This window comes from Ixodes scapularis, unplaced genomic scaffold (genome assembly GCF_016920785.2).
Source record: "Ixodes scapularis isolate PalLabHiFi unplaced genomic scaffold, ASM1692078v2 PGA_scaffold2__306_contigs__length_199485367, whole genome shotgun sequence".
Classification (NCBI taxonomy): Eukaryota; Metazoa; Arthropoda; class Arachnida; order Ixodida; family Ixodidae; genus Ixodes; species Ixodes scapularis.
Genome location: NW_024609857.1, coordinates 107190019 through 107204354, shown reverse-complemented (window position 1 = coordinate 107204354; position 14336 = coordinate 107190019). Strand labels below are relative to the sequence as shown.

The window sequence follows — 14336 nt, the reverse complement described above, 5'->3', positions numbered from 1 at the left end:
CACACTGGTGAAAAGTCAGAAGGTAGCACTAAATTTTTATGCTTTGAGAAAACTATCCGTCGCCTTCTGACGTGCTTCACTCTAATATATTTCTAAGATCTTCGAGTGTAATACACACCCAGAGCTGAGGCTATTGCACTCTTTAACAATGATGTAACCTTTAACTGATTTACTTTGCACATGGGTCAATGAATGCAATGTTTAAAATATGCAACTTTCTTTTTTTGCTCTTGCATATGTATATACCTAAATTTTTTCATTCTTGCTACTTATGTTTTTAAACTTAATAAACATTTGTTAAAAAAAGGGGGGGGGGGGGGTCGGTGGCCGGTGGGGTTAGCGCACACCAGCTCGGAGCACGTGGAGCGAAAGCTCGCTCTGCAGAACAAAGGGAACCTGGGTTCAATCCCCACCCCTGCCCGTTTCGATCAGGATGAGAATCGTACCGGCGTGCGGTCATGTATCACTACTGCGTGATGCACGTTAAAGAACCCAGCCTAGCGGTTGTACCGTACTGGCCAATATGCTCATCAACATTTGAGACACCAGACGCCCGCGAATGCAGACTAACTTCCGGCAGTATAAACATACAAACAACAATTTGCTTTTTGATTTATTAATAGGGCGATGCAACTATGTTTGTACTTTGCAAAAATACCGCCTAGAACGAATCCCTGGCGTTAATGACCGAGGAAACACTCGTTCGTTTTTCACCACACGCATAAGAAGTTGCAGAAAAACATTAAAAAAAAAAAAAAAAACGATCAGCGTTCACACCCTCAACTCGCAGCCAAAACAAGCGGCCACGTAGTCCGGAGCCGATTATATACCGATAATGTTGATCATAACCACGCGCTGGGATTGGCAAAGCACAGGACACGCGCTGAGGTTTTGACATTGCTAGTATACGTTTATTGACGTCATTGCCGCGATTGGACACGGGCTACTACCCGAATGCTTGTCGGTCTATTGATTATCACGAGCCCAAATCGAGTGCTCACGCAATGCTCGGGTCCAATCTATGAGCCGCATACGAATATCGCACTGGGGGTACTCAGATCCACCAGTTACGTCATCAAACTTCGCGAAGGAGAGATTAAATGAAAACGCTCACTTTTGTCCTTAAAATTACATCGCAACAAAGGAGTTTCTTGGTTAGTGGCGTTGAGTGCGAGCATACTTGGGTCCCACTAGTGTCAGTAAGACCGTGTAAAGTAAAACACATTCCAAGGGAATATCGTTGCACTATCTTTTTAATGCTGGAATGTAAGCTGAGATGGACAATAATTCTTCTATAACAACAAAACGCAACAAAATTGGAAGAAACGAGAGTATGTAAATAACTGACCTCTCCGAAACGGCATTTGCGCTTTGAATATAAGCTTCTGCCGCTCGCCCAATCACGCTTTTTCACAGGGGTGTGCGATAGGATGGAGCGTATTTTTTCTCACAATGGAGCAGACAAAAACAATAAAATAACAGGACAGTTATCATGCCCAATAAAGCATCTGTGCTGCGAGCGCCAGGCCTCTGTCAGCCCTCGGCTGGCCGCGCTCTGCCCCACAGCGCCGTCACCAGCGTGCTTGCACACCGCGACACTCTCACGGCCGCCGGACGGCACGGCATGTTGATTCTGCTCCTCACGTGACTGATTTCGGCGAACATCGGCGCCGCGCGCTCGAGGCGCGCGGCGCACTCATAAGCAGGGTAGCTTACGCCGGGGCGCGTGCAACATCTACTTTCCTACCCAGAATTTTATCCTGCGCCTCACGTGATCGTATGTCGGCGAATCGCGAAGTGGCGGTACGCGGAAAACAGACGCGCAACTCTGGCTCCCGTAAGGAGCCTATAGACGCTTTCAGTTAGCTGTGCATGGGCGCCGCCATAACCGACATTCAGTTTTAATGCGAAAGCGTTAACTGTCTCATGGAGCGAGCTGACATGATCAGTTTGAGGCGCGAAAATGGCTCCAAGTTTCCGCGATCGGCTTCGGTTCCATTGGCTGGCGCGCGTCGACGGGGCTCCCATTGTGCGCTGTGCCATGGCTTCCTACATCCCGAAGCGCGCGCGCGCTAATACGCAGCAGACGACAAAGGGAGCGGACGAGCGGCTTGCTTGCTTTCGCATTCACAATAAGAAATGCTTAAGTGTACCTCGAGCTTTTTTTTTTTTTGTTTCCTCTTGGTACGTTTGCCTTATTTCATCATTGCCACAGCAGGACAGGGGTCTGACACTTTTGGTGCTACTCTGTCCTTGTCCCCAGCATAGGCATTTGTGGAGGCTCGTCAACGCCCGCTTCAGCGGCTCGGCATCTCGCTACGACAAGTGAAGGTCGGCTGTGGCAGCTCAATCAGGTGCGTGTTTAAAGCGTCTATACAAGAACTCTAAAGGGAATAACACAAGGAAATAGCCGCAAGTTTTCACCATCACCCTTATCGTCGGTTTACGGAATTAAGGAGCAGCGCGAAATGTGCTCCCCGCCTCTCGGCGCAACACACAAACATTTGGCGAGAAAAAAGGCTGATCGAAATTTGAAGGGTCATGTTTTCGGAGCGCGAAAGGTGAACAAATGCCCACGATGTTGATTTCAAACGATCTGTGCGTCTAATCATTTCAGCAAACAAAAGGTAGATGAGCTAATCAACATCAAGAAGGTGAGTCAAAATATAGTCAATCATGTTTTTTAACGCCTGAGACTGTGGTGAAAAAAGAAAAAAAAAACACTTTTAGTCAAAGGAACAGGCACAGAAGGCAACGTCCCAAATTGAGCTGAGTCTGAGATGTTCCCTTATGAGTCTGTTCCTTCGACTAAAAGCTTTTTCCTTTTCTGCATTATAGTCTGAGGGTCTAAACTACATGACTAGCTACCACCAGCTCTCCTGCGCACTTACATTCTTCTAAACATATATACAGACACTAAATAGTGATTGTGATTTACGTCGGATCAGGAGAGCCGCGGCGTCGCAGAAAGGCAAGTCGCCCATACCATGAAGGCCCATGGCGCCGCGTCCAATGATAACGAGGTGGTATTGCACATACACACTTTTAAAAGAAATGGTGATGATGGTTTAGATGGAGCACGTGGACGAGGGTGAAGGGTCGATGTTGCGGTTGAAGAGGGTGAGATTTCTCCCATCGTTAGGCCAGCAGCAGTTTCCGCGAAGGTGATCTTCGTGTGGCCGCCAGACTGCTGATTTCTAGTAGGCAGGTATCGAGCGCCTGGCGAGGTCTTCCTGCGTTGACGGATTGCAGAAGAGTCACCCACATGTCCGGCGACTCAGGGAGTCCGGCAGCCCCCTGGTAAGCTCCAGGGTCTTCGCTCCAGGGTCTTCGCGGTATTCGCGAAAGCGTGCTCTGAAGTCTTCCAGCTTGCGATCGAGCTAGGAACCGAGCAGTATGACCACCCTGTCGATCGAAGACAAGGTGTGGGCCACTGGTCCGCATGGCTCCCTGACGTTGGTAAAAACACATTTTACGCCCACCTGGCTTCCTCATCCGATCTTGCATTCTGAGGGATCATCCAGCGAAACAGCTGCAAGATCGGAGTAGCGAATACAAATTACGAATCAACAAAGATCGACTTAGCTTTCTCTATTCTGATGATTAGAAGAATGCAGATGCAAGCTTGATACTGCGGTCTCACACTTGGCGTGATTTGAAGTGATTCTGTTTGCGTTTCTGGTTTGGTTCTAAGCGCCGCATGCGCAGCTCTAGAGAACTGACTCGGCTGGTTTTTTTGTGCTGGGAAGCCGAGGGTTGAAAGGCCGAAGCAAAGCCTGCGAAAAATTTTGGAGGCCATGTTCGGACACGCGTAGTTCACTTGCTCAGTGCTACGCGGCGCTGACTTTTGTAAAGGGTCTATTACTGCCATCGTTCCTTTCACAAAACTCGGCTGCCTGCAGATGTCCTCGGTGTGCCATTTTACTAACGGCAGCCATGTTGAATTTTAACGTATCCTTGGTGGGGTAAAATCTCAAATAAATTTATTTGCCTATTGGATGGCGCTAGAGTTCAAAGTGTTCGTGCCACTAGTTCAATTTTTCCCGGCTATACTTACCGAGTGAAACGAATATAGACGCTTCGCGCACGGGCGAGATTACAGCCGTCATTGCTGACCTTCTCTTGGCTTACCAAGATTCCGAGTCGCTAAAACTGGCGTTGATGAGCCTCTACACAGGCCAATGATGGGGAGAAGGACACAGTAGAATCAGAAATGGCAATAACCTGCCTGCTGTGTTATGATGAAGTGAACAGAATAAAAAGAAACAGAAACTGAAGCTCGGTAAAGGCGGCACTTATACAAAGCTTCTGAAAAGCTTCTATAAATGGCTTGTCGCACTGTCCCACTATTTCACATACCATACGTTTTATTATAGGCATGCTTAACCTATTTAATTAATATACGAATTTTGATTGGGTTAGGTGATTGGTAATAGATATGATTAAAATCGCGCGTGATAGACATATATCATAATGTATCACAATTTTTGTGTTTTTTGTCCACAGGCGATGTCAGATATTGCTTGGTTGGATGATGCAATAAATTTAGTTGGAAGTCAGCGCCAGTCCTGTCCTACCTGGTCTTTTTTTACTCTGTCCAGTTCGCGCTATTTTGATCATGTCAATTTACTTAATTCTTTATCGCCAAAACAAAATATGCAAAGAAAGAAAAATTTTCCTCCGTCGAGCCGGATTTGAACCAGCGACCTATGGATGTCCGCAAGGGAAAACTCTACAGTCCACCGCTCTACCAACTGAGCTATCGACGGGCACACTGCTGCCACTAGCGATTTCGTACGCAAGCTGAGAGATAGGTTATTCCGTCTACCGTCAGGGGAGGGCTTGCAGAAGGAGGTGCGAGAAACTTGTTTGCGTAACAATATCCCAGGTAGGCGCAACGACCTCAGATATTACACACCATTTGAATTCCCAGGTCGCCACATATGTAACATTTGTTCTATTTGGGAACATGCATGATACTGATGCATGTAAAAAGTAAATCGGAGACATGAGCATGCGGTGCTCGAAAGCTTTTCCGATGGTGTCGTTACACAGCCACTGTGTGGAGAAAACTGTGGCGTGCTTGCGCACAATCTTAATGTATATGAGGACAGGGCAAATTTATCTTCATAAAGCTAAATTAATACTTTTACATCGAGGTGAGCATATATTAATTAAAGCCGCTGTGGAAGGGAGAAACCGTGATTCTAAACATACAGTTGTTGATTCGCAGCTCTAAGTGTCTACTTTATATCGGTATTCGTCGTTTTATTATTGATTTTTGATCATTCTTTTTTGTTTTGTCATGTGTCAGGTTTTTTTTATGATTCTGATGGACAATCACTCCTATAACAACCAAACATTTAGAATAACAGCATCGAAAAATAAATATTAAAGAACATACTTATGGCAGCTTTTAGCATTTGACTCCACATCGTTTAATGAACATAATTTTTTTACGATTCAAAGCTGCCTCTCATGTGTACACCCGCCGGCAATATGAAGATGAACGCCGGACCGTCCACCACTCCGTGCTATCAGCGCCATGACGCAGCTGCCACGGCAGCCGCGTCATGGCGCTGATAGCAGAGAGCGGTCGACGGTCCGGCGTTCACCATCATATTGTCGGTGGTGTACGTTATTTGAACTCCGACAGTGGCTTTCGCGTCGTCTACAAAGAACTAATAAAAAAAAAAAAAACCGTCCGTCGAGCCGGATTTGAACCAGCGACCTATGGATGTCCGCACGGGAAAGCCTCTACAGTCCACCGCTCTACCAACTGAGCTATCGACGGGTACACGACGGCCACTCGCACTTTCCTGCCCAAGCGAAAATATAGGTTATTTGGTCTACCGCGAGGAGAGGGTTGCATAAAGAGCTGCGCGAAACCAGTTTGTCTAACAAGGTCGCATATAGGCCCAGCAACCCCAGATCTGACGCTATAAACAAATTCTCGAGTCGGCGGAAGTCTCGTCGCCTTCTCTCATCGAATTGCATGTAACACATGTTTTCTCCTGGAAATACGATTCACTTCGAATAAAAATAAAGATGCGTGCCATGAGCCTGTGTTGCTCGAAAACTGTTCTGATGCGTCATTAGGAAACCACTTCGGGGAGCCGTTCTGGTCTGACTTTGCGCACATCCCCACTACATGTCACAAGGGTGCAAACGTTTTTTTTTTTTTTTTTTTTTTTTTTTTTTATATAGGTAAATAAAGTATTTTATTGAGGGTGAATATATATTTAACCAGTGGTAGACGGCAAAAAGCGAGAATATAAACATACATTTTCTAGTTTCTCAGTGCTGCGGAGTTGCTTTTTAGTAGTTGTCCCTTTGGATGTGATTTTTTAGAATTGTATATTTTATCGTATGTTGTCCTTGTACACTTTTGATTAACACCCATTCCCGTCACAGACTGAATCCGGATAAAAAGTTTGAATAAATATTGCATAAAAGTATGTTTAATAATGTTTTTAGTATGTGGCTGTTGCACGGAGAGCCGAACTAAAAACAAAAAGCACACACACAACCTCATGTGTTTTGCTTGCCACCTTCTTGTCGCCATTTTGGGTTGAAGATGTTAAATATTCTCCAGCTTTGTCTGGAATTTTTTTTTATATTCAACTTATTTACATTTGTCTAATTTATACTCCGATGCGTTATGCCGAGTAGTTTCGTTTTATATAAAGTCTTACTTCAAAAGAAGCCAGATATTTTCCTGCAAAATCTACAAATCGCACAAAAAATGAATGACGTCACATAATGTCATACCAAGAGGCCTATTTAGGGAGGTACATTGCGCGTGCACGATTAAGACTGATACCCCGTGACGCCCGCCTTAATGATTTGTGCGAACATGGGACTTTCTGGTTTTAGTTACTTTAGCTTGAATTAAGGTACTTAGAATCTTCCATATCGCAAGCCTTCGTGGGCTAGTTGTAGTAAACCACGTCATCTTCACAGCAGGAAATCGGTTTTTGACTTCATATAATTAAATTATTACTCTAAGTGTCCCACTTGGTCTGCTAACTTGGGTCCCACATCAATTTTGAAAGTCGGACGCAAATGGAGCCCACTTGGGCAACCTACCTCGGCTGCCTTGGAGGACCTGCGGGGTGCCTACTTGGGCAGCCCACTCGAGCACCCCTTGTGGGGCCCACAGGGCGCCTACTTGACCAGCAAACAAGAGCCATCGTCGTAGGGCCCACAGGAGGCCTAAGCAGGCAGCCCTAATGGGTTGCCCTGGTGGGGCCCACAGTGGGCCGACGTGGGCAGCCCAAATGAGGTCCCCCTGGGAACGGCATCTGGTTCGAGGTCATTTAATTATTTCCCTAGTGTGTGGGGCATCCCAGTGCAGTCCAAATTAAGCATGCTTAAATTTACGCGTGCGCCTATTGGAAAAATTTTTGAAACTAAAACAAGAGTGTAAGCTGGCTGGTTTACTACTGCCGTGGCAACCCAGGAGCGGGGAAAATGGGACGGAGAACACAACACTCCAAAAATTGTTACCATTTTGAAACCTTTTTCACATATCAATAAAATGTCTCTAGCAAGACCCTGGGCGATTGCGCGTTTCGAGTGCACAAAATGAAACCAAAACCTGTGCATATTTTCATACAAAATCCTCTTGGACGGGCAATTGGGATACATAGCCAGCTAAGCCGGAAACAAACACCCAGCTTTAGAACAGATGCGACATTCCAAGAAGCGTCTTTAGAATTCACCCTCAAATCAAATACCCTGCGTAAAAAAAAAAAACAAAAAAAAAACACCGCTTGTAAGACCCTTTTTTTTAACATGTATGCTACATAGTAAGCAGGGTTGGGCAGTATCGCGGTACACATGTATCGCGATAGTATTTCAGAAATACGTTTCGTATCTGTATTTCTCTATCGCGGTACAATTTTTTCACCAGTATCTATATTCCTGTATGAAAATGCATTTGGAATGTTTCTTTGTATCGCGATACAATCAGGGTGAAATGTATTTCGTTACATTTCTTGGGAAATACCCCCCCTCCCTCCTCCCCCCCAAAATTTTTTTTTTCTTTTCTGAGGGCACCAGGGTCAAGGTGGTGCTGGGGAATTGTTAGTATGCCGACCAAGGTTCCTTTCGACTCTCCAAACTGTTTTTCTATGCTTCCTCTTCTCTCTTCTGAGAACTGGTGAGTAGTCGGGTTGGGATTTCTTGGGTCATTGTTTGCTGGCATCCAGTGCCCGCTGCTAACCGTCTCTCTTGCCTTAGCGTGCACAGTTCATCCAGCGGGAAAAGCTGATTCATAGTCCGTTGCAGCACGAGCCGGGCGGTGGTTGGCTTGAAATTGTAGGATGACTCACGCAGTTAAGTTCAACCCATATTCGAATGCGTCTGCGGCTGCGCCCGTAATATTGCACTGCTCAAGGGTACGTCACCAGCCGACGTGAACGTGACCCGCTGCTCTGGCGATCCGAAACCCAGAAAGGAAGCCAGACGCGGCCTCGCGGTGCCAACCCAGACTCCGTACAGCTGCGACTCGTCTCAAGCGCGCTGTTTCTCGGAGAGCTCGTACCTGTGCCGCCAGTATAAGGTCGCAATCCACGAGGTCTTTGTTTGGTCCATGCAAGGCGAGTCTTGAGCACTGCAATTCATGCGTCGGTGGCGGAGGGTCGGCAGAAAGGACCTTCGCAACAGGAATGCTATCGCATCGTTTTTTTCAGCCGTAACAGACGATAAGACACGTGTTCCAGGATGCTTCAGGTGGTCCACAATTCTCATAAATTCCAAATAACACTGCCTGCACGATCTTCAACGAGATAACCTACGACGAAAGTACATATTGTCCTTTCATACAACAGCGTGGTAAATTTTCATGTTTAAGGCCACACCTACATATAAAGAATACAAGTTGATTCCACCGTGAAGTCATGAGATAAATGTTAACACGGGCATTCTTATTGGACAGGGGCGTTGTGACGCCTTGACGGGATTTAGGGTGACATCAAATTTATCTAGAGTTCGAAGTCTCTTCGCATGCCTCGTCAGACAGACAGGATGTCTGAGGAAGGATTGCGGTCAGTCCTAGATGGAACGTTCTTTTTTTTTGAGCCCATTGAGGACTCCTCGCAGTCCGAAACCACTACCTTCAAGGCATAGTGCCAAGCCTTCCGGAAAGTAATCTCGGGATCAAAAACTTCCACTTCAAACTTCAAGCTTCATCTCATTTGGCGTCTCAAACAAATTAGAAAAATGTATTGCAGTATCAGTATTTCTGTATATGTAATTCCGCCCTTACTAAAATGTATTCCTGTATTTGTATTTCCAAATACTTTTTGTCTCTATTTGAAATGTATTTCCGATACGTATCACGATAAATTGTTCGGATATATTTTAGTATCAGTATTTTAGCTACTATTTTAATGTATCCCCAGTATTTGTATCTCCAAATTATTTTGAGTATTTCTGCCCAACCCTGATAGTAAGTTAGCTAAAAGATTTCTCCCCGCATATAATAAATCTTCGGTGATTTTGTATCAAATTAAACCGATTGCTTTTGTTGGATGTTCAGAACGTCAAGTAAATGTTGGGAATATCAGCGCAAAGTGAAATGTTAATAGTTGCACAGGTAGTGCAAGTTGGGCCGCGCTTTACCCCTTTAGGGTCCAGATCTGCGATATCCTTGTCCCCGTATAGCCGAGTTTTGACCCACGGGGGCTTTGCATATGCAGCCGAAGGAGGGCATGCCCACCTTTCTGTTAACTCTCCTCCGTGTAGCCGAGGTGGAACCCCCGGGGGCGTCGCATGAACAGCCCAATTTAGGAATGTCCATGCGGTTCCCCCACGAAGCACACCCCTGCGCCAACTCTGCCTCTGTTTAGCCGAAGTGGTACCCACAAGGGCATTGCATGGGCAGCCCAGGTTGGACATGCACGGGTGGAGCGAACCTTTCCGCTCACCCTGCCCACGTATAAACGGAGTGGGACCTGTACGTGCTGTGGAATTTGTTATCTTTTGGCCACGGTATATTAGGAATGGGGAAAAGAAATGTCAATAGAAGGTAGTCAACGGGAATGGCTGCCACGCTTTTATCCTGTCCACTGCGGTAACACTCAGTCCACCTCGGGAGATCTGAAAGTGTACATTGGCGAGGAGGGCGCTACAGACTGTCGTCCAATAGAGTCCCGGCCAGTAACTTTCCTTATCGAACTCACAACACGACGCTGCTACTCCAAACGTTTTCCGCTCCGCACTTGAACCTGCAACCAGACCACAAACAATGACGCTTATTCCAAGTTTTCTCTCACCATTTGATTTAGATGCCATTGACCTTTTCTAAATTCGGAACGGAATGGCGAAAATGAATCTCTCGTTTCAAAAAAATGCATCATTTTATTTAATGTGAAAGATGACACGCGCAAACGCGCACTTCGGCTCTACAATGCGGGAGAACGAGTTAATGAACTTTCTTAGACACTCCCTGATCTCCAGAACAACCCAAGACCAGTCCCACTTTCTTAATCAACAAGAACCCCAACCGTGGGAACATATAAAAATCTCAACGAAAAGCTTGACACTTTCTTTAAACTTACGAACGAATATACAGCATTTGACCCATTCCTGTTTTCACAGGCAAAGCAACTCCAGGGCGAGCCCGTAAAGTCAAGTTTCCATCCGACTTCGGCTTCTTGCTCTAAATTATTATTTCGCCAACAGTTACCTCGATATCAAGAATCAAATCATATTTGCAACAACTTCTCCGCGCCTAAGGCAGGGCCTGGACCTACCATCGCTTCTAAAGCAAGCTCGAATCCCCGACGATATTGAGCGGCCAACAGTAGCCATGGAGGAGTCATCCAATGCGACTGTGCATGCTGTTGCTAGCAAGCATTGAGAGGACGCTAAGAATTATACGGCTAAAACACCCAATAATCTCGTCATTAACCAACGCCCGGGGAGCCTAAATAGGGCGCACAACACCATTCTCCTCGGTGTTGCCAATGCGGTGGTCATTGGTCCCATAATAGAGGACGAGTAAATTGTCTTGCCAAATTATCATCCTGAAGATCGCGTGGAAGAATAGGCCACTACATCATGTTCTGTCAGTGAGCCCACAAACCAATATCTCAACTCTCACACAAGTCAGGCTCTGATGTCAGCGTTAATGCTGTGGGAACCATTTTACAAATATTTGACTGAAGGCTCTCACAAACCTGCATACACGTCGACATCACTCTAATTAAATTCATAATATACACAGGTGCTTCAGTGTTAGTTATCGGGACCTATAGTATTGAAGAGCTTCGATTTCCCGCTGAACTCAAAAAGGCAGAAGTTCGCAGTTACGTGTGTGGGTCAAACCCTCCTTTGCCCATCATCGGCAAAGTAAATGCCACACTCACGTGCAAAGACAACGAGATAAAGGAACATGTCTTCGTAATGTAAGAACCCACGAATTCTAAGCTGAGCTTTTTTGCGGCAAAAAGACTGGGCCTCATCAAAATCACATGCGCCATAACAGACTCATCCACGCCATTTTCTTAGAGCCTGGACGCAGAAGTGCCATTAAGCCTCCATAAGACGCTTCTCACCGCCTTTTGTGAGCTATGCATTGGTGTTGGCAGATTAAGAAACCTTGAAGTGCATCTCCACACAGACAGAAACATTATTTCAGTTGCTCGACCTCATCGTAGGATACCCTTTGCCCTGCGAAGCAAAGTAGAGGAGAAAATCAACCAGCTTCTGGCCCTTGACATTATTAAAAAGGCATCAGGACCCACTCCGTGGGTTTCCACATTTAATATGACAACACCACAAAACCCCGAAGCAATTCATCTTAGCATTGATATGAAATGTGCAAACAGAGTCATCCTTCGTGAGAGGCATGTATGCTCTACCATCGATGACATAATCATGAAAGTGGATGAGTCACCCTTGTTCACAAAACTTGACCTAAAAATCGGTACTAGCAACTTGAACTTGATGAAGAATCTCCAATAATGAGAACATTCGCGACACACAAAAAGCTCTGTCGCTACAAGCGCTTGATGTTTGGAATCAACGCAGCAGCCAAAAATTTACAGCAGACTACCCTTCAAGTCCTCAGTGGAATACCGGAAGTTCTCAAAATTAGTGATAACATTCTTTGTATTTTGGCAAGACTTAAGACGAAAATCAGCAAGCTCTAGAGGAAACACTTAAGAGGTTGAAAGAATGCGGCCTCATCGTTAACACAAAGTAATGCCTTTTTGCAGAAAAAGAACCCTGCTTCGTTCGTCACATGTTTTCCGCCTCTGGCAGCACAGAAGATCCTAAAAGACCGAAGCGTTTCAGAAAGTGGAAGCTCATACCATTGCACATGAAGTTCGAAGTCTGCTTGACACTGCAAAGTACAGAAAACGCTTCCTGCTTAATCTCGCTGACCTCACAAACCCTCTTCGACTCATCACCAAAAAAAAAACAGTCAAGTGGGTGTGGGGACCCACAGTACAATCTCCCCTCGATACCTTAAAGAAAAAACAATCTTTTGGAAGAACCAAATTTTGCGTTTCTTGACGCAGCAAAATATAATTCTCACAGCTGACTTATCTCTTCATTGTACTCGGTGAATACTATCACAAAAATCGAACATAACTGAGATTGTCGCGTACGCAAGTCGCGCTCTGACCCCCACCGAATCATGGTTCTTTAAAATTGAACGCGAAATCCTTGCGGTGGCTTGAGGCAGATGGCAATACGTTTCTGCTCTACACGAACCTTAAACCCCTCCGATTATCTATCGCACGGACCACAAAACCCTCCGATTATCTGTCACAGCACCCCTTGACGAGCCTTCATGCTGATGCAAGTCAAGCTGACATCAAAGATTCATATGTCAACTTTATTACTCAGTGCCATCTTCCAAAAGCCATGACTAATGAGGAAGTAGTTGCGGCCACGGTTGGTGACCAACAGTTACAAGAGGTGGTTGCTGCTCTCAAGAATCCTGTTAAACGGCGCGGCTCAGCACGCAGAGGCTTTGCATCGATACACGAACTCTTTTCGACCGACAATAGCGAACTGCTGAAACGTAATCGTCTCGTTCTACCTGCTGCTCTCCAGCACCTGGATATTTCGATTGCGGGTACAGGAAGTCAAGGAATAACCAAATCAACCAAACTCATGAAGCAAAAGGTCTGGTTTCCCCGTCTAGACAGAATGGTACATATACCTTCGAAAACCTGTATGGCATGCCAGGCAAACATTCAGCACCAATATGCTGAATCAATCGCTATTACAGCAAAACTGAGTCTAGCAAAGGTTATGCAACAGTCTAGCAAAGGTTATGCCATCCTCAATATCTTACTCTTTATATTTGGATAATGTGCGAATATCTGTGTCTGCCTGTAATCTCTCCAGTTGTGAACGACACTTGCAACTAACAATCAATAGAATGTGTGGGTGGGCCTATGAAAATGGCGTCAAATTTTCTCCTAAGAAAACAGTCTGCGTTCCCTCTCAATTGCGCGAAGATTGTTTCTTGATCCTTCCTTGCATCTTAATAGCATTGAAATATCAGTTAGCAAGAAGACAAATTTTTGGGTGTGGTCTTTGACAAGAAGCTTACCTTTGTGCCCCATCTCAAAAATTTGAAACGAAAATGCTTGATGTCATCTAGCATCCTAAAGGTGCTGTCGCATATGTCGTGCGGTTCTGATAGGCGCTCTCTCTTACGACTGTATAACTCCTTAGTTCGATCCCGCCTCGACTATGGTGCAGTAGTATATGGGTTGGCGCGGTCATCTGCTCTTAAGATGCTTGACCCAATACACCATCTTGGACTACGAATTGCTACAGGTGCATTTTGCACATATTCTGTGAAGCGCTTGTATGCTGATTCGCATCAAATGTCCCTCGAGAAACGGAGGCAGAACCTCCGCGTCTCTTATGCTTACAAAGTATTTTCAAATCCAAAACATCCCCCCTACAGAGCCATTCATACTTGCAGAAGTTCACATCTGTTTTTAAACAAGCCGAGCATTGCTTGACCATTGCAAAGTACTTGTCAATCTCTTAATATCCCCCTTCATGAGGTCCCCTTGCTTAAAAACACTCATAGGGTGGCTCCTTGGGATGCTCTCCCGATTTTCTGCGACTGGTCACTCGCAATATACAGTAAGAGGGTCCTTTCAGCACAAATCCTCCAGCAGGACTTCCTCTCCTTGCAACAAAAATATGCAGAGTGCCTTGAATTTTATACAGTTGGATCCAAATCGTAGTCTTTTTCAGAGTGTGCTCTGTATTCCGCTCATACAGCAAAGCCACACAAGTTGACTGTAGGACAAGCATTTCCACCGCAGAGTTTTATGCTATTTCACTAGCGG

General features: G+C 45.5%; 2 non-coding genes across 2 annotated transcripts; both read right to left on the bottom strand.

Annotated features, from left to right (window-relative positions):
- Nucleotides 1–4679: 4679 nt before the first annotated feature.
- On the bottom strand, nt 4680–4769 carry Trnay-gua. Its single transcript is given in 2 exon segments — nt 4680–4715; nt 4733–4769. It is a non-coding gene; the product is annotated as a tRNA-Tyr (tRNA).
- A 934-nt stretch (nt 4770–5703) lies between these two features.
- Nucleotides 5704–5794, bottom strand: Trnay-gua. The gene is given in 2 exon segments: nt 5704–5739; nt 5758–5794. It is a non-coding gene; the product is annotated as a tRNA-Tyr (tRNA).
- Between the last annotated feature and the right edge of the window lie 8542 nt (nt 5795–14336).